Source organism: Triticum dicoccoides, chromosome 3A (assembly GCF_002162155.2).
Source record: "Triticum dicoccoides isolate Atlit2015 ecotype Zavitan chromosome 3A, WEW_v2.0, whole genome shotgun sequence".
Taxonomy (NCBI): domain Eukaryota; kingdom Viridiplantae; phylum Streptophyta; class Magnoliopsida; order Poales; family Poaceae; genus Triticum; species Triticum dicoccoides.
The window spans coordinates 757,884,822-757,904,723 of NC_041384.1; positions in this window are offsets into that span (position 1 = coordinate 757,884,822).

Here is a 19,902-nt window from a genome sequence, read left to right on the forward strand (position 1 = left end):
CGTCGCCCAATAAAATAAAATCACGTCATTCAAATTTGATTATGTCATGTCCTCCAGTTCTGCATTCTTCATACCAATGTCCCAAGAGTCCATAGTTGTTACAGAAGTAGGCATCTTTTCATATTTTAGCCAATACCAATCTTTGTTGCCTCCTTTTGTGATTGACACAAATCTTTCTAACTTCTTTCCCACATCTATCTTTACCTTCACTTGAACGTAGGAACCTATGTAACATGCTGGGAGTTGAATTTGTACCTCCAACTCCTTCCCCATCTTCCTACAGATGCCCTTGATAATTGCCTCTTTCAGATAAAGGTAGTTTCAGTACCATCGCCCATATTGCAATTTTATCTAGCTTCACGGTTCTTGGATTCGTAAACCAGTCATACTCCTTAATGATCACTGCTTGATTATGGAAGAGCCATGGTCCATTGTTCATAGTAGTGTTCCAATCGCCTAGACAAGATGTTATTATTCAGAATGTGTGCTGCGAAAAACAATTGTAGAGGAGTAAAAGAGTTCAGTATAAACAACTGGCATCGCTTAATTCTAAGTAGTTATGGTCTCCTCTACAGTACTTGCACTCCTTGTCTTCCTTATTTGCTACAGATCCCATTCCTCCACTTCAGTCGCTTCCAATTGACGACGTTTTTTAGAGTTACTTCTTGTGTAGCATCACTAAGTATGAACAAAATAATGACATATAATAGTGGTGGCGAGAAAAAATTATTTGTGTTTGTATAACCTTTAATATATGGATATGTAATAGTGGTTGCGACAATGGAGACAGTTCTGCAAGAGGTGAAGAACAGCAAGGACAAAAGGTTTGTGGACGCAATGGATAAATTCATGGATGCACTAAATGTGTTCATTGAAACTCACAAGGATATGTTTACCTAGTATGAGGATGGTGATCATTTTGATACAACGAAAACTAGCAAATTTCGCAAAATCAAGCCCGATTTTTTTTCTCGAGAAGTACTGGAAGAAAAACTTCAAAAGTGTCTGCATCCTAAAAGAATTTTTTAATGATACATAGGTGGTGAATAGGCAATCAAAGTAGAAGGATTTTGTAAAGGAATGGTAAAACCAAAACTATTCTTTTACTTACTTAAGAAAGAGCAGAATTTTTGTTATCGCTTAAAATGATGGCTGAGTGATACTCCGTCATGGCATTACGCCACGGTCACATGGGCTAAACATCTATACTTGGCTCATAAGGTCTTGGATTTCGACAAATAGTCAAAAAATATGTCTAGATAAAGACCTAACTTTTTTCAGCTAATATGTCTCCTCTCCTCCCAAGTGCTATATAAATACAGTCATAACAAAAATATTTTATTTAGTATTTTTATGAGCGAAAATGCATATGTACCAAGACAAGCGGGTATGTATCCTATATCAGCCATCCATCGGGGCAAAGTTGCTTTGAGATCTATTCAAATCTGGACCACATGGATTCGGGTTTCTAAACTTTCTATTTTACTAAAATGAGAAAATGGCAACGAAACCATCGGAAGGCAAACACACCTTGGTTTTACGCCGGATACCACTAGGCCCCCTCAACGACACTTCTAGATTTCGTCAGATGACGGAAACACCCACCACGCACCATATTCCAGATTTGTTTGTTTACTTTCCCCCAATCCTATACATGATGGAAATGATGAAGATTCCCCATTATTTTGTTTAGTTCTATTTTGGTTCTTGGTTGCATACTTGATGTAGAGGGTTTTTTTTTCCAGCATTTTTGATTTCCCATTGTTCATTGAAGATAGCTCAATTGCCCATTTTGGATGATCTAGCATATTTACTAGCATGTACCCGCGCGGCGGCACGCCACGCCTTGTTATGGTTAACAGTGTATACTATTGTATATACTTACACTTTTTTTAATTTTTTTGTTAGTCTTGACTCGGGATGATTTTTTTTGGCAATAACCTAATTTTTAGGGGAAGCAATAATATAGGTGTGCATGCAACACTATGTTAAAATCATGTATGCATTCATCTGCTGATCATTTTGCTAATTGGTTGGTTACTACTTATTCATTTAAATTTTTGCATGTCTATTAAGTAATATAAATTTTGAATGATTTTTTATGAACATAAAGCCATTGTGGATGCTAAGATGTTTGAAGAAGGAAAATTTTATTGCATGAAGTAATCGATACTTATTAAACAAGGGAAGTACTTTTATATATCGCATGCTAAGTTTGAGTTTGGTGGATTTCGGTGAATCATCTATGTAGTATATAATATTTTATGTACATATATTTTTTGTTGTTCAATTAATAGTTACTTGAGTTGTGGCCGCACTTCGCTGGGTCATTCGTGTGTTAGTTTTTCTATTTTGTGTGAACTTTTATTTGTCGACATTCATGTTCAGAACCTGGTACTAGATCTTCATGTCTTCTCACAAATTAGAAAAGGTAAATGTACCCACTAAAAAAGGATAACGGTGTATATTTTCCTTTTGAATTCTCTTCAAAAAAAAACTTAAAAAACAGTTTTTCCATGAACAGAATGCCCAAGTGCTGGTACACGATATGTGTGGCCGCAGCACTTTCTTCCACGGTTTGTTTTGTCAAACTACATTCTTCATGGGGCGGCATGGGATCTGTTTGCTTTCGTTTTGTCCCTGATGGGTGCATGCTTTGATTGGGCGTGAATTACAGTGATGTGACCACGTGCATGTGCATGGGATTGAGAGGTGAGGTGCCTACGTGAGTGAGTGAGTTTTGCATGGGGTGGCCACATGGTTCTAACATCAACTATTTTGCTTTTGGACCAGTTAAATCATGATGTCAAATCTTGCGGAAGAACACAGAGAAAGAAACAGGTCAAATCTTGCGAAAGAACACAAAGAAAGAAACCCGACCTGTTTTAGAGTTTTAGAAGCCACGTTACCTGTGGAGCAGGGAACAAACACCGGGTAGCTAGGGAACAAACATCGAGCACCGCGTCTTCCGTAGGATACTCCAGTTGAAGGCGAGAGGTTCTGGATTGCATCGATGCTGCCGTGGTTGTAGCCATAACTTGGCTGGTCTGCTAGCGTTTGTCCCGACCTCCTCCACCCAACGCGGAATGGCTGCCATACCGGCGTTCGTAATGGGCGGCGATGTCTGCTCCATCATCCCGGATGCGGTGATGCCCCGGCTAGCCGCCAGGTGCGAAGGACATCTTCCCCGCACGATGAGTGTGTGCCGCCACCGCCGCTCTACATGCACGCAGGTCGCTGCCACCTCGCGTTGTTGCCGCAGGAGCCATGTGCGGGGATGGCCACGATGCACGGCTTGAGAAGGGGTTGATGCCCATGATGCCGATTCTGTCTAGCTCGATGCGGCACAGCGGCGAAGGCGAGACACTGCAAGGAAAAGTCGGGGGCGACGGAGATCCGGAGGCGCTGCTCCTAGCGGCTGACTTCAGCGGCGGCGGCAGCGAACCGATGGAGGCATGGCCGGACCCCGTGCAGGAGCAAGGCACGTGTGGGCACATGCTCTCGTGGTCACGGCCTCGTAGTAGGCTACACAGCTCTGGCAGCCGTGTTGGTTATAAACCTACTGGACCCGGCGTAGCAGACGCCGCCGTCCATCGGGGAGCACCGGACGTAGGCGCAGCCGTTGTCGCACGAGTGGCGCCGCTTGCCGGGGCGCTCGCTCTGGCATCCCATGAGCCGGCCGCAGACTGCATGCATGATCATCAAACGCCGGAGCATGCTCCATATATACGGGCCGAGCCGACACAACGACGATACAGCAGAACGGTGGCGATAGACGGCGAGGTTTAAAGATTAGACGACGACAGCGGCGCGAACCAGAAACTAATAGCAGACTCTGGATCAAACGATGGAAGCGGCACCGATCAGAAACACGAGGAGCGTCTAGATTACGCGATCGAGGCGGCACCCTTTTTTGACTGGAAAGCGGCACTGAGAACACGACACGACAACTCGATCAGGAGGCACGTGCAAGCCAGATAAGAAAGGAAGCCCACGGAAGGAACACTAGACAACCAGGTCAACGGGCCAAGAACAATCACATCTGCCTGGCCCACATGCAGCCAAAAAATGCTAAGCGAACCAAAGCAATCGCCACACCCCGTTCAAAAAATTTGACTCAAATTTCTAAATACACAAGACATTTGTACACATCCACATACCAAAAAAGGGCACGTGCCATGTACACAATTCACCATGGGTCACTTTCACACAAGTGGGTGAATGTTGGGGCAAAAACCTTGCCTGCAATAGAGGCTTGGGTATATACCGTCTGAAGACGCCGACAATTATAAAGTACTCTCTCCGTCCCAAAATAAGTGTCTCATGCTTAATACAACTTTGTACTAAAATTAATATAAAGTTAAGACAATTATTTTGGGATGAAGGGAGTATAACATAAAAAAAATACAAGGACTAGCGCACCAAATCATCAATCGCCGCCGGTGAAGAGTATATTGACCGGAAGGGTCCAACATGTAAACACAGGATGCCGACGAATGAAGACTCGATTCAAATAGATCCATCGAGGACCAGCACCGACCGGATATCGCGGCATCCGTCAGAGATACATCTCCACTCCCTCTGACGATACTAGACGCTTCACCGGGGGCAAGGATAGGCGAGGAGAACCGTATTTCTTCTATAGGGAGCCGCCGCTGTCTTGCTTTCCCAAGTACTCCCTCCGTCCGAAAATACCTGTCATCAAAATGGACAAAAAAAGATGTATTTAGAACTAAAATACATCTAGATACATCACTCTTTATTCATTTTCATGACATGACAAGTATTTCTGGACGAAGAGAGTAGGACACAAACACAAACACACCTCAAAAAACATCTAAAAACGAAGAAGGACCCTCCAATCGGTAAGAGCCGGGGCCACCACGCCTCTATGGCCCTAAGGAAAGATGAGACGAGGAGGACTGGCCCAGCGTGGATAGGAGGCATGGAACCGCCAACTTGTCCCCTGTCTCACCATCAATTTCAGTCTTCCTATGTTTTTTCGAATGGAGGTAAAAGATTTGCCTCTTCAATTAAATAAGGGAGAGTAGAGTTTAGAGTTTTTTTACAACACACTCACAAATGTGGCATGTCAATTACTCGATGTACTTGGTAGCATGATAGAAAAAAAGATACGTGCAAATGAGTTGGCTGTCATACTCCGAATGAGGCGCCATCTGTACTGCGATGGTTTTCTTTTAGCTCTTTTTTTAAAAAAAAAGAAGAGAAAAGGTGTGAAGCCAGATGCAGAAGTCACGGCGGATGTGATTGGAGATCTTGAAGCGTTGACGGCAAGGTGTATCTGCGATGAAGACTACATGCTACGTGTTTGATGACTTGCAATAGCAGCCTCAGCAAGTGGGGGCGGCAGCATTGGAGGATTGCAATTTCGGTGGTACTCCTCGAGTACTGAGTCTCAGTTTCCAGGGTGAAAACCGAAGGTCTGGCCTTTATTGGTTGTACTTGGCAATGGCCTTGTTGAAGGCATTGTTTTTGATGATTTCGGACTTTCTCCAGGGTGAAAGCTCAAGATCTTCGATCAGGCAACGACAACGCCTGTGCATTGTTTCCTTCTTTGAGGCGTTGCTTTTGAAGAAACTCTTTTGTAATCCGGGTGTTGTCTTCGGTGGTGGTTAGAGTGCTGTTGTTGCTAGTGATTGATCACCGTGGCAGGATTTTTATTTTCTTTTTGGCTGTGTGTATCCTGGATGTCTATGGACATCTTGTTGGTACAGAGGCCGGGTGTAATTAATACCTTCGTGATATTAATATATTTCCTTTGTCAAAAAAAATGCAGCACCATCAGCTTCTGCATTCAGCTGTAAGCACCATCAGCTCCTTGTGGTCGCCGTGCCGCCACGTGCCCGGTATCAACTCTCCAGCGCGAAAACAGAATGTCGCGTCGGATTAAACGGCACTATTATATTCCAAGTGTCATCAAGGGAAAAAAAAGAGCAAAAAAGTCGTGGCCGGAAGTGAACGGAAAAGAAGACCGTCCAGAATCCCACGAGCCAGCGAGATTCCGTACATTCAGTTCAATCCAATATTCAATATTCGATATTCAAACAGCAGCAGCCTCGACGACTTTGTTGGCTTTGCTACCACCGTCCACCACGCTGCTTCTCCGTTTTAGCCGACCATCCTACTCTTCCTTCCTTCCTTCTTTCTTTCTTTCTCCAGAAGCACTCAAGCAGCAACATCACGCAGGACGCAGCATCTGATACCACAGAATAGCCCTAGCGTAGAATCTAGAATGTCGCCGCCAATTGGTAATTACAGATGTTCATTAAGGTGTAAACGGGAAGAGGACCATGCATCCCCGCGCTGGCGTTTTTATCCGGAAAACAAACACCAGACGAACGTGGCCTCCTCGAAAGCCTGAATCTTAACATTCACAGGTCTGAATACAACCAAACATCCTACGACGCCTGCTCGGTCTAATAGCAGCGGAGAGAAGACGGAAGTCATGCTGCACCATTTGCCGACGTCCTCCATGCTTATGCGGGAGCTAGCTAGAATCGGATCAATATCATAAATTCCCAACTGTTGAATATATGTACGTGTATATTGTGTCTTGGACTCACCTCCTAGTTTATCTGTATAGTTGAGGTTGTGGCCCCTTCTATACATCATATATACGTGCCTGGTGCATCGATCAATGCATTGTGTTGCACAGCCTATTCTTCCTCTTCTACATGGTATCTACCGCAGGTTGATCCCAACCCTAGCCGCCGTCGCCGCAGCACCACTAGCACCGCCACCTACCGCCGCCGCCGCAACCGGTTCCTCCAGTTGCCGCCGCTGCTACCGGTCGTCGCCGCTCTGCCCACCTCCAACCGCCGCCACCCGCCGCCGCCGGTCGCCGTTGTTCCAACCCGCTTCCGCCCCAAAACTAACCCAGCCGCTCCTACCCGCGCCGTCCCATCCTCCCCCCGCGCCGCCCCAACCCTAACCTGATCCACACCCGACCCGTCCTGAACCCTAGCCGCCCCTTTCCCCTAGCTGCGCCATGAGTTCATCCTCCTCCACCGTCTCCAACCCCTTCGCCGTTCCCGTTGTCATCCTCGTCTGCGATCTCAACATCCACGAGCGCGTTCCGGTGGTGCTTGATCAATCCACCGCGTCCTACTCCGCTTGGAAGCAGTACTTCTCCTTGGTGTTTCGCGAGTACCTGCTCCACGGCCACGTCGACAGCACCATGGGCTCGAGCCTCATGATTCACGACGAGGAGTGGATGATCATCGACGCCACCATCATCTGCTGGTTCTATGTCACCATCTCCAACGACCTCTTCCGCACGGTGGTGGATGGTAACGACGACGCACGCCGTTTGGACCAAGCTCAACGGCCTCTTCACCGACAACAAACTGCAGCACAAGGTCCTCCTCCACGACAAGTTTTACGAGTGCCAGCTGTGTGACTCGTCCATCGATGATTTTTGCATGCGCCTCAAAAAGCTTGCCGATGAGCTCCGCAATCTCGGCGAGACGGTCGGCGACGAGCTCCTCATCAGCACCCTCACCGCCGGCCTCAACGAGGACATTGGGAACGTCGCCTCCAACCTCACCCTCATCACGGAGCCTACCTTCGCTAAGATGGTGGCGTACCTCAAGCTGGAGGAGCGATGGATGAAGATGGCCCGGACTCAGGCGACCCACACCGCTCTCGTCGCCGGCACCCGCGGGGGCCAGGCGCCGCCACCGCCGCGTCCCTCGCCGGCCCTCCCGCCCGCGCCGGTCCACCCGCAGGCGCCGACCTCCCCCTTCCCACCGCCCCCGCCGGCCACTAGCGGGGGCCACTGCGGCGGCCGCCTTGGAGGCCGCAAGCAGCAGCAGCAGGGAGCCGGTGCTCAGCGCGGAGCGGCCCGCCCTAGCAGCAGCAGTACCAGCCGGCCCCGTGGTATGCCAGCCAGAACCCCTGGACTGACGCTGTGCATGCCTACTCCATGCCGGTTCCCCGCGCCCCTGCCCTGGGTATCCTCGGCGTGCGGCCTCCGTCTGATCATGCATTCTATGTCGCGCGGCAGCCCTATGCGGTGCCCTACGGGCCCCTCTCCTACGGGCAGCCGCCGCAGCCATGTGGGCTGCCGTTGCTGCCCCTGACGGCCCCGCCTCGGCAATCCGCCCTCCCGCCGGCGCCGTGGGACCCGGCTCTCTTGGCAGCCCTGCACTCCGCTCCCTCACCGTCCACCTACACCGGCGGCGGCGACTGGTATATGGACACTGGAGCTACCACGCACATGGCGGCTCATCTCGGTAACCTCCACACCTCCTATCCCGTCCAGACTTCCGCCCACATCACCGTCGGTGACGGTTCCTCCCTTCCCATTACTTACATCAGACATGCATCTTTTCCATCTACTTCTACTCCATTGTCATTATCTAACATCTTAGTTTCTCCTGACCTTATTAAAAATCGTGTCTCTATTCGTTCTTTGACATGTGAAAATCCTGTTACCGTGGAGTTTGATGAGTGTGGTTTTTTTGTTAAGGACGCTCATACCCGGATGGTACCCCACCGATGTGACAGCCCCGACGAGCTCTACCCGGTCCACTCCACCACCTCCGCCGCCCCTGTCGCTCTCGCCACCGGAGTGGATCTTTGGCATGCTCGCTTGGGTCATCCCAACCCCGCCACCCTTCGTCATATACTTCGGAGTTTTTCTTTCACGTGTAATAAGATCGAGGATCACTCGTGTCATGCATGTCGCCTCGGCAAACATGCTCGTCTTTCGTTTAGGGTATCTTCTCATGTTGCATCATACCCGTTTAAGTTAATTCATAGTGATGTTTGGACCTCTCCTGTTGCAAGTAATACTGGATATCTTTATTATCTTGTTATCCTTGATGATTTTTCACACTATGTGTGGACCTTCCCGTTGCGTCGTAAGTCGGATGTCATCTCCACTCTCGCCACTTTCTACTTCTATGTTTTCACGCAGTTTGGTCGTCTCATTCTCGCGTTTCAGACGGATAACAGGAAGGAGTTCGACGACACGACTTTTCGTCTGACATGCCCGCACACTTTTCAACAGAATGGATGCGGTGAGCGTGTCCTTCGCACTCTTAATGACTGCGTTCAGACCCTTCTTTTCATGCTAATGTGCCTCCGTACTTTTAGCCAGACGCTCTCGCCACCGCATCACTCCTCATTAACATCCGCCACTGTCGCACTCGCGGGAACTTTGCACCTCATCACCTCCTCTTCGGTGCACCGCCCTCTTATGAGGAGCTTCGCATCTTCGACTGTCTCTGCTACACTAGCATCGCCGCCACTGCACCTCATAAGCTTGCACCCGCTCTGTCGCCTGCATCTTTCTCGGCTACCCACCTAACACCAAAGGCTACCACTGCTACGATCCTATCTCACATCGTGTATTCACTTCCTGACATGTTTACTTTGACTAGAAGGTGTTTCCGTTTCAGCACCAGGTACCTCTCGTCGCCCCGTCGTCGCCGGCCACCGGCGGCCCTTCGGCGACCCCGTCAGGTGGACAGCCCTATTCGGCTCTCGGACCGCCTCTAGGCTTTGGCGGTCCTCGCATCGTGGGACGAGCTGTGCCTCGCGCCCCCACGCCTTCGTCGCCATCTCTGCTGGCTTCGCCGCCGGTGCCTTCTCCCGCCACCTCGGCCGGGCCCGCTACTGAAGGAAATATGCCCTAGAGGCAATAATAAAGTTATTATTTATTTCCTTATTTCATGATAAATGTTTATTATTCATGCTAGAATTGTATTAACCGGAAACATAATACATGTGTGAATACATAGACAAACAGAGTGTCACTAGTATGCCTCTACTTGACTAGCTCATTAATCAAAGATGGTTATGTTTCCTAACCATAGACAAAGAGTTGTTATTTGATTAATGGGATCACATCATTAGATGAATGATCTGATTGACATGACCCATTTCATTAGCTTAGCACCCGATCATTTAGTATGTTGCTATTGCTTTCTTCATGACTTATACATGTTCCTATGACTATGAGATTATGCAACTCCCGTTTGCTGGAGGAACACTTTGTGTGCTACCAAACGTCACAACGTAACTGGGTGATTATAAAGGTGCTCTACAGGTGTCTCCAAAGGTACATGTTGGGTTGGTGTATTTCGAGATTAGGATTTGTCACTCCAATCGTCGGAGAGGTATCTCTGGGCCCTCTCGGTAATGCACATCACTTAAGCCTTGCAAGCATTGCAACTAGTGAGTTAGTTGCGGGATGATGTATTACGGAACGAGTAAAGAGACTTGCCGGTAACGAGATTGAACTAGGTATTGGATACCGACGATCGAATCTCGGGAAAGTAACATACCGATGACAAAGGGAACAACGTATGTTGTTATGCGGTCTGACCGATAAAGATCTTCGTAGAATATGTAGGAGCCAATATGAGCATCCAGGTTCCGCTATTGGTTATTGACCGGAGACGAGTCTCGGTCATGTCTACATTGTTCTCGAACCTGTAGGGTCCGCACGCTTAAGGTTTCAATGCCAGTTATATTATGAGTTTATGACTTTTGATGTACCGAAGGAGTTCGGAGTCCCGGATGTGATCATGGACATGATGAGGAGTCTCGAAATGGTCGAGACATAAAGATTGATATATTGGAAGCCTATGTTTGGATATCGGAAGTGTTCCGGGTGAAACCGGGATTTTACCGGAGTACCGGGAGGTTACCGGAACCCCCTGGGAGGTATATGGGCCTTAATGGGCCTTAGTGGAAGAGAGGAGAGGTGGCCAGAGATGGGTCGCGCGCCTCTCCCGCCCTTGGTCTGAATAGGACAAGGAGAGGGGGCCGCCCCCCTTCCTCCTCTCTCTCCTCTTTCTCCCCTCCACGAATCCTATTCCAACTAGGAAAGGGGGGGAGTCCTACTCCCGGAGGGAGTAGGACTCCTCCTGGCGCGCCTCCTCTTATCCGGCCGCCCCCCCCTTTGAGCCTTTATATACGGAGGCAGGGGCACCCCCTAGAGACACAAGTTGATCCACGTGATCATATTCTTAGCCGTGTGCGGTGCCCCCTTCCACCATAGTCCTCGATAATATTGTAGCAGTGCTTAGGCGAAGCCCTGCGACATTAGTACATCAAGATCGTCACCACGCAGTCGTGCTGACGGAACTCTTCCCCGACACTTTGCTGGATCGAAGTCCGGGGATCGTCATCGAGCTGAACGTGTGCTAGAACTCGGAGGTGCCGTAGTTTCGGTGCTTGATCGGTCGGGCCGTGAAGACGTACGACTACATCAACCGCGTTGTCATAACGCTTCCGCTTTCGGTCTACGAGGGTACGTAGACAACACTCTCCCCTCTCGTTGCTATGCATCACCATGATCTTGCATGTGCGTAGGAATTTTTTTGAAATTACTACGTTCCCCAATAGTGGTATCAGAGCCTAAGTTTTATGTGTTGATGTTATATGCACGAGTAGAACAGAAGTGAGTTGTGGGCGATATAAGTCATACTGCTTACCAGCATGTCATACTTTGGTTTGGCGGTATTGTTGGACGAAGCGGCCCGGACCGACATTACGCGTACGCTTACGCGAGACCGGTTCTCCCGACGTGCTTTGCACAAAGGTGGCTAGCGGGTGACAGTTTCTCCAACTTTTGTTGAACCGAGTGTGGCTACGCCCGGTCCTTACGAAGGTTAAAACAGCACCAACTTGATAAACTATCGTTGTGGTTTTGATGCGTAGGTAAGATTGGTTCTTGCTTAAGCCCGTAGCAGCCACGTAAAACTTGCAACAACAAAGTAGAGGACGTCTAACTTGTTTTTGCAGGGCATGTTGTGATGTGATATGGTCAAGACATGATGCTAAATTTTATTGTATGAGATGATCATGTTTTGTAACCAAGTTATCGGCAACTGGCAGGAGCCATATGGTTGTCACTTTATTGTATGCAATGCAATCGCGCTGTAATGCTTTACTTTATCACTAAGCAGTAGCGATAGTCGTGGAAGCATAAGATTGGCGAGACGACAATGATACTACGATGGAGATCAAGGTGTCGCGCCGGTGACGATGGTGATCACGACGATTCTTCGGAGATGGAGATCACAAGCACAAGATGATGATGGCCATATCATATCACTTATATTGATTGCATGTGATGTTTATCTTTTATGCATCTTATCTTGCTTTGATTGACGGTAGCATTATAAGATGATCTCTCACCAATTATCAAGAAGTGTTCTCCCTGAGTATGCACCGTTGCGAAAGTTCTTCGTGCTGAGACACCACATGATGATCGGGTGTGATAGGCTCTACGTTCAAATACAACGGGTGCAAAACAGTTGCACACGCGGAATACTCAGGTTATACTTGATGAGCCTAGCATATACAGATATCGCCTCGGAACACGGAGACCGAAAGGTCGAGTGTGAATCATATAGTAGATATGATCAACATAGTGATGTTCACCAGTGAAACTACTCCATCTCACGTGATGATCGGACATGGTTTAGTTGATTTGGATCACGTGATCACTTAGAGGATTAGAGGGATGTCTATCTAAGTGGGAGTTCTTAAAGTAATATGATTAATTGAACTTAAATTTATCATGAACTTAGTCCTGGTAGTATTTTGCAAATCATGTTGTAGATCAATAGCTCACGTTGTTGCTTCCCTGTGTTTATTTTGATATGTTCCTAGAGAAAATTGTGTTGAAAAATGTTAGTAGCAATGATGTGGATTGGATCCGTGATCTGAGGTTTATCCTCATTGCTGCATAGAAGAATTATGTCCTTGATGCACCGCTAGGTGACAGACCTATTGCAGGAGCAGATGCAGACGTTATGAACGTTTGGCTAGCTAAATATGATGACTACTTGATAGTTTAGTGCACCATGCTTAACGGCTTAGAATCGGGACTTCAAAGACGTTTTGAACGTCATGCACCATATGAGATGTTCCAGAAGTTGAAGTTAATATTTCAAGCAAATACTCGAGTTGAGAGATATGAAGTCTCCAACAAGTTCTATAGCTAAAAGATGGAGGAGAATCGCTCAACTAGTGAGAATGTGCTCAGATTGTCTGGGTACTACAATCGCTTGAATCAAGTGGGAGTTAATCTTCCAGATAAGATAGTGATTGACAGAATTCTCTAGTCACCATCACCAAGTTAGTAGAACTTCGTGATGAACTATAATATGCAAGGGATAACAGAAACGATTCCCAAGCTTTTCGTGATGCTGAAATCGACGAAGATAGAAATCAAGAAAAACATCAAGTGTTGATGGTTGACGAAACCACTAGTTTCAAGAAAAAGGGCAAAGGGAAGAAGGGGAACTTCAAGAAGAATGGCAAGCAAGTTGCTGCTCAAATGAAGAAGCCCAAGTCTGGTCCTGAGCCTGAGACTAAGTGCTTCTACTGCAAAGGAACTGGTCACTGGAAGCGGAACTACCCCAAGTATTTGGCGGATAAGAAGGATGGCAAAGTGAACATAGGTATATTTGATATACATGTTATTGATGTGTACTTTACTAGTGTTTATAGAAACCCCTCAGTATTTGATACTAGTTCAGTTGCTAAGAGTACTAACTCGAAACAGGAGTTGCAGAATAAACAGAGACTAGTTAAGGGTGAAGTGATGATGTGTGTTGGAAGTGGTTCCAAGATTGATATGATCATCATCGCACACTCCCTATACTTTAGGGATTTGTGTTGAACCTAAATAAGTGTTATTTGGTGTTTGCGTCGAGCATGAATATGATTTGATCATGTTTATTATAATACGGTTATTCATTTAAGTAAGAGAATAAATTTTTGTTATGTTTACATGAATAAAACCTTATATGGTTACACACCCAATGAAAATGGTTCATTGGATCTCGATCGTAGCAATACACATATTCATAATATTGAAAGCAAAAGATGCAAAGTTAATAATGATAGTGCAACTTATTTGTGGCACTGCCGTTTAGGTCATATCGGTGTAAAGCGCATGAAGAAACTCCATACTGATGGACTTTTGGAACCACTTGATTATGAATCACTTGGTACTTGCGAACCGTGCCTTATGGGCAAGATGACTAAAACGCCGTTCTCCGGCACTATGGAGAGAGCAACAAATTTGTTGGAAATCATACATACTGATGTATGTGGTCCAATGAATATTGAGGCTCGTGGCGGATATCGTTATTTTCTTACCTTCACAGATGACTTAAGCAGATATGGGTATATCTACTTAATGAAACACAAGTCTGAAACATTTGAAAAGTTCAAAGAATTTCAGAGTGAAGTTGAAAATCATCGTAACAAGAAAATAAAGTTTCTACGATCTGATCGTGGAGGAGAATATTTGAGTTACGAGTTTGGTGTACATTTGAAAAATGCGGAATAGTTTCGCAACTCACGCCACCCGGAACACCACAGCGTAATGGTGTGTCCGAACGTCGTAATCGTACTTTACTAGATATGGTACGATCTATGATGTCTCTCACTGATTTACCGCTATCGTTTTGGGGTTATGCTTTAGAGACGGCCGCATTCACGTTAAATAGGGCACCATCAAAATCCGTTGAGACGACGCCTTATGAACTATGGTTTGGCAAGAAACCAAAGTTGTCGTTTCTAAAAGTTTGGGGCTGCGATGCTTATGTGAAAAAGCTTCAACCTGATAAGCTCGAACCCAAATCGGAGAAATGTGTCTTCATAGGATATCCAAAGGAGACTATTGGATCTATCACAGATCCAAAGGCAAGACTTTTGTTGCTAAGTTCGGAAACTTTCTGGAGAAGGAGTTTCTCTCGAAAGAAGTGAGTGGGAGGAAAGTAGAACTTGACGAGGTAACTGTACCTGCTCCCTTGTTGGAGAGTAATGCATCACAGAAACCTGTTTCTGTGACACCTACACCAATAAGTGAGGAAGGTAATGATAATGATCATGAAACTTCAGAACAAGATACTACTGAACCTCGTAGATCAACCAGAGTGAGATCCACACCAGAGTGGTACGGTAATCCTATTCTGGAAGGCATGCTACTAGATCATGATGAACCTACGAACTATGAAGAAGCGATGGTGAGCCCAGATTCCGCAAAATGGCTTGAAGCCATGAAATCTGAGATGGGATCCATGTATGAGAACAAAGTGTGGACTTTGGTTGACTTGCCCGATGATCGGCAAGCAATTGAGAATAAATGGATCTTCAAGAAGAAGACTGACACTGACGGTAATATTACTGTCTACAAAGCTCGGCTTGTCGCAAAAGGGTTTCGGCAAGTTCAAGGGATTGACTACGATGAGACCTTCTCACCCGTAGCGATGCTTAAGTCTGTCCGAATCATGTTAGCAATTGCCGCATTTTATGAAATCCGGCAAATAGATAAACAAAACTGAATTCCTTAATGGATTTATTAAAGAAGAGTTGTATACGATGCAACTAGAAGGTTTTGTCAATCCTAAAGGTGTTAACAAAATATTAAAGCTCCAGCGATCCATCAATAGACTGGTGCAAGCATCTCGGAGTTGGAATATACGCTTTGATAAGTTGATCAAAGCATATAGTTTTATACAGACTTGCGGAGAAGCCTGTATTTACAAGAAAGTGAGTGGGAGCACTACAACATTTCTGATAAGTATATGTGTATGATATATTGTTGATCGGAAATAATGTAGAATTATTCTGCAAAGCATAAAGGAGTGTTTGAAAGGATTTTTTCAAGAAAACCTCGGTGAAGCTGCTTACATATTGGGCATCAAGATCTATAGAGATAGATCAAGACGCTTGATAAGTTTTTTTTCAATGAGTACATACCTTGACAAGATTTGGAACAGTCAAAGAAAGAGTTCTTGCTTGTGTTACAAGGTGTGAATTTGAGTAAGACTCAAAAAAACCCGACCACGACAAAAGATAGAAAGAGAATGAAAGTCATTCCCTATGCCTTGGCCATAGGTTCTATAAAGTATGCCATGCTGTGTACCAGATCTATTGTATACCCTACACTGATTTTGGCAAGGGAATACAATAGTGATCTAGGAGTAGATCACTGGACAGCGGTCAAAATTATCCTTAGTGGAATAAGGATATGTTTCTCGATTATGGAGGTGACAAAAGGTTCATCGTAAAAGGTTACGTCGATGCAAGTTTTGACACTAATCTAGATGACTCTAAGTCTCAATCTAGATACATATTGAAAGTGGGAGCAATTAGCTAGAGTAGCTCCGTGTAGAGCATTGTAGACATAGAACTTGCAAAATACTTACGGATCTGAATGTGACAGACCCGTTGACTAAAATTATCTCACAAGCAAAACATGATCACACCTTAGTACTCTTTGGGTGTTAATCACATAGATATGTGAACTAGATTACTGACTCTAGTAAACCCTTTGAGTTTTGGTCACATGACGATGTGAACTATGGGTGTTAATCACATGGTGATGTGAACTATTGCTGTTAAATCACATGGCGATGTGAACTAGATTATTAACTCTAGTGCAAGTGGGAGACTGAAGGAAATATGCCCTAGAGGCAATAATAAAGTTATTATTTATTTCCTTATTTCATGATAAATGTTTATTATTCATGCTAGAATTGTATTAACCGGAAACATAATACATGTGTGAATACATAGACAAAGAGAGTGTCACTAGTATGCCTCTACTTGACTAGCTCATTAATCAAATATGGTTATGTTTCCTAACCATAGACAAAGAGTTGTTATTTGATTAATGGGATCACATTATTAGATGAATGATCTGATTGACATGACCCATTTCATTAGCTTAGCACCCGATTGTTTAGTATGTTGCTTTCTTCATGACTTATACATGTTCCTATGACTATGAGATTATGCAACTCCCATTTTCCGGAGGAACACTTTGTGTGCTACCAAACGTCACAACGTAACTGGGTGATTATAAAGGTGCTCTACAAGTGTCTCCAAAGGTACATGTTGGGTTGGCGTATTTCGAGATTAGGATTTGTCACTCCGATCGTCGGAGAGGTATCTCTGGGCCCTCTCGGTAATGCACATCACTTAAGCCTTGCAAGCATTGCAACTAATGAGTTAGTTGCGGGATGATGTATTACGGAACGAGTAAAGAGACTTGCCGGTAACGAGATTGAACTAGGTATTGGATACCGACGAACGAATCTCGGGCAAGTAACATACCGATGACAAAGGGAACAACGTATGTTGTTATGCGGTCTGACCGATAAAGATCTTCATAGAATATGTAGGAGCCAATATGAGCATCCAGGTTCCGCTATTGGTTATTGACCGGAGACGAGTCTCGGTCATGTCTACATTGTTCTCGAACCCGTAGGGTCCGCACACTTAAGGTTTCGATGACAATTATATTATGAGTTTATGAGTTTTGATGTACCGAAGGAGTTCGGAGTCCCGGATGTGATCACGGACATGACGAGGAGTCTTGAAATGGTTGAGACATAAAGATTGATATATTGGAAGCCTATGTTTGGATATCGGAAGTGTTCCGGGTGAAATCGGGATTTTACCGGAGTACCGGGAGGTTACCGGAACCCCCCGGGAGGTATATGGGCCTTAATGAGCCTTAGTGGAAGAGAGGAGAGGTGGCCAGAGATGGGCCGCGCGCTTCTCCCCCCTTGGTCCGAATAGGACAAGGAGAGGGGGTCGGCCCCCCTTCCTCCTCTCTCTCCTCTTTCCCCCCTCCACGAATCCTATTCCAACTAGGAAAGGGGGGAGTCCTACTCCCGGAGGGAGTAGGACTCCTCCTGGCGCGCCTCCTCTTGTCCGGCCGCCCCCCCTTTGAGCCTTTATATACGGAGGCAGGGGCACCCCCTAGAGACACAAGTTGATCCACGTGATCATATTCTTAGCCGTGTGCGGTGCCCCCTTCCACCATAGTCCTCGATAATATTGTAGCAGTGCTTAGGCGAAGCCCTGCGACATTAGTACATCAAGATCGTCACCACGCCGTCGTGCTGACGGAACTCTTCCCCGACACTTTGCTGGATCGGAGTCCGGGTATCGTCATCGAGCTGAACGTGTGCTAGAAATCGGAGGTGCCGTAGTTTCGGTGCTTGATCGGTCGGGCCGTGAAGACGTACGACTACATCAACCGCGTTGTCATAACACTTCCGCTTTCGGTCTACGAGGGTACGTAGACAACACTCTCTCCTCTCGTTGCTATGCATCACCATGATCTTGCGTGTGCGTAGGATTTTTTTTGAAATTACTACGTTCCCCAACAGCTACCTCAAGCGCCTCGGGCAACGCGCTCTCCCCGGCCGGCTCGGGTACCTCGGTGGCCGCCTCACCGGTTGTCTCGTCGGCCGCCTCCTCGGGCCTCGTCCCGGAGTTGCCGTCTTGCCCCCTCACTTGGGCTCGAGCCGGTGTTCACCGCCCGAGTCTGCGGTACTCCAGCGACGAGTATCTCCTTGCCGCCTCCGCTGCCGAGTCGTCACCAATCCCTGCGTCCGATAGAGCAGCCCTTCGTGATCCTCACTGGCTTGCTGCGATGCAGGAAGAGTTCGACGCTCTTTAGCGGAACCGTACCTGGACACTGGTTCCTCGGCCTTCTCGCTCCAATGTCATCAGCGGCAAGTGGGTCTTTCGCCATAAGACCCGCTCGGATGGTACACTTGATCGCTACAAGGCTCGCTGGGTAGTCCGTGGTTTTCAGCAGCGTGCTGGCGTCGACTTCACTGGGGCGTTTATACCGGTTGTCAAACCGGGCACAATCCACACCGTTCTCTAGCTGGTGGTTTCCCAAGGCTGGCCGGTTCATCAGATGGATGTCTCCAACGCCTTCCTTCATGGCCATCTTGAGGAGCAGGTTTACTGTGAGCAGCCCACCGGTTTCGTCGACGCATCTTTTCCTTGGCATGCGTGTTTGCTATCCCGATCTCTCTACGGGCTCAAGCAAGCACCTCGCGCCTGATACCAGCATATCGTCGGGTTCCTTCAGACACTGGGCTTCAGTGTTACTTGCTCGGATGCCTCGTTGTTTGTCTATCACCGCGGCGACACGACTGCATAGTTGCTCCACTACGTCGATGATATCATCCTGACGGCCTCCTCCGCAGCCCTTCTTCAGCAGATTACTCTCCGGCTGCGTGATGAGTTTGCCATCAAGGACCTGGGCGCTCTACATTATTTCCTTGGCATCGAGGTTGTTCGGCAACCCAACGGCTTCTTCCTTCATTAGCAGAAGTATGTGCACGAGCTACTTTAGCATGTCGGCATGCTCAACTGCCACCCTGTTGCTACTCCTGTTGACACGAAGGCCAAGGTTTCTGCTTTCGAGGGCTCGCCCGCGTCGGATGCTCCATTCTACCGGTGCATTGTTAGTGCTCTTCAGTATCTGACTCTCACCGGCCAGATCTTCAGTATGTTGTTCAGCAGGTGTGTCTCCATATGCACGCCCCTCGTGACTCCCATTGGACCCTCGTGAAGCGGATTCTCCGCTACATCCGTGGCACGGTGGCTCTTGGGCTACTCTCACGGCGTCTACTTCTCTAGAGATGGTGGCCTGCTCCGACGCTGACTGGGCCCCGCTGCCCTGACACCCATTGCTCCACCTCTGGCTACTGCGTCTACCTCGGTCCTTCCCTCGTCTCGTGGTCGTCCAAGCGACAACCCACGGTATCGCGCTCTAGCACGGAGGCCGAGTACCGACCAGTAGCTAATGCCGTCGCCGAGTGCACCAGGCTACGACATCTACTTCAGGAGTTGCATCATGACGTCTCCAGGCTACGATTGTCTATTGTGATAACGTCTCTGCGGTGTACCTTTCCACCAACCCCGTTCATCATCGCCGGACTAAGCACATTGAGCTGGACATTCACTTTGTGCGTGAGCACGTGGCCCTTGGACGCATTCGGGTCCTTCATGTTCCGACTGCACAACAGTTCGCCGATTTGATGACTAAGGGCATGCCGACTTCCACCTTCGAGGAGTTTCGTTCCAGTCTCT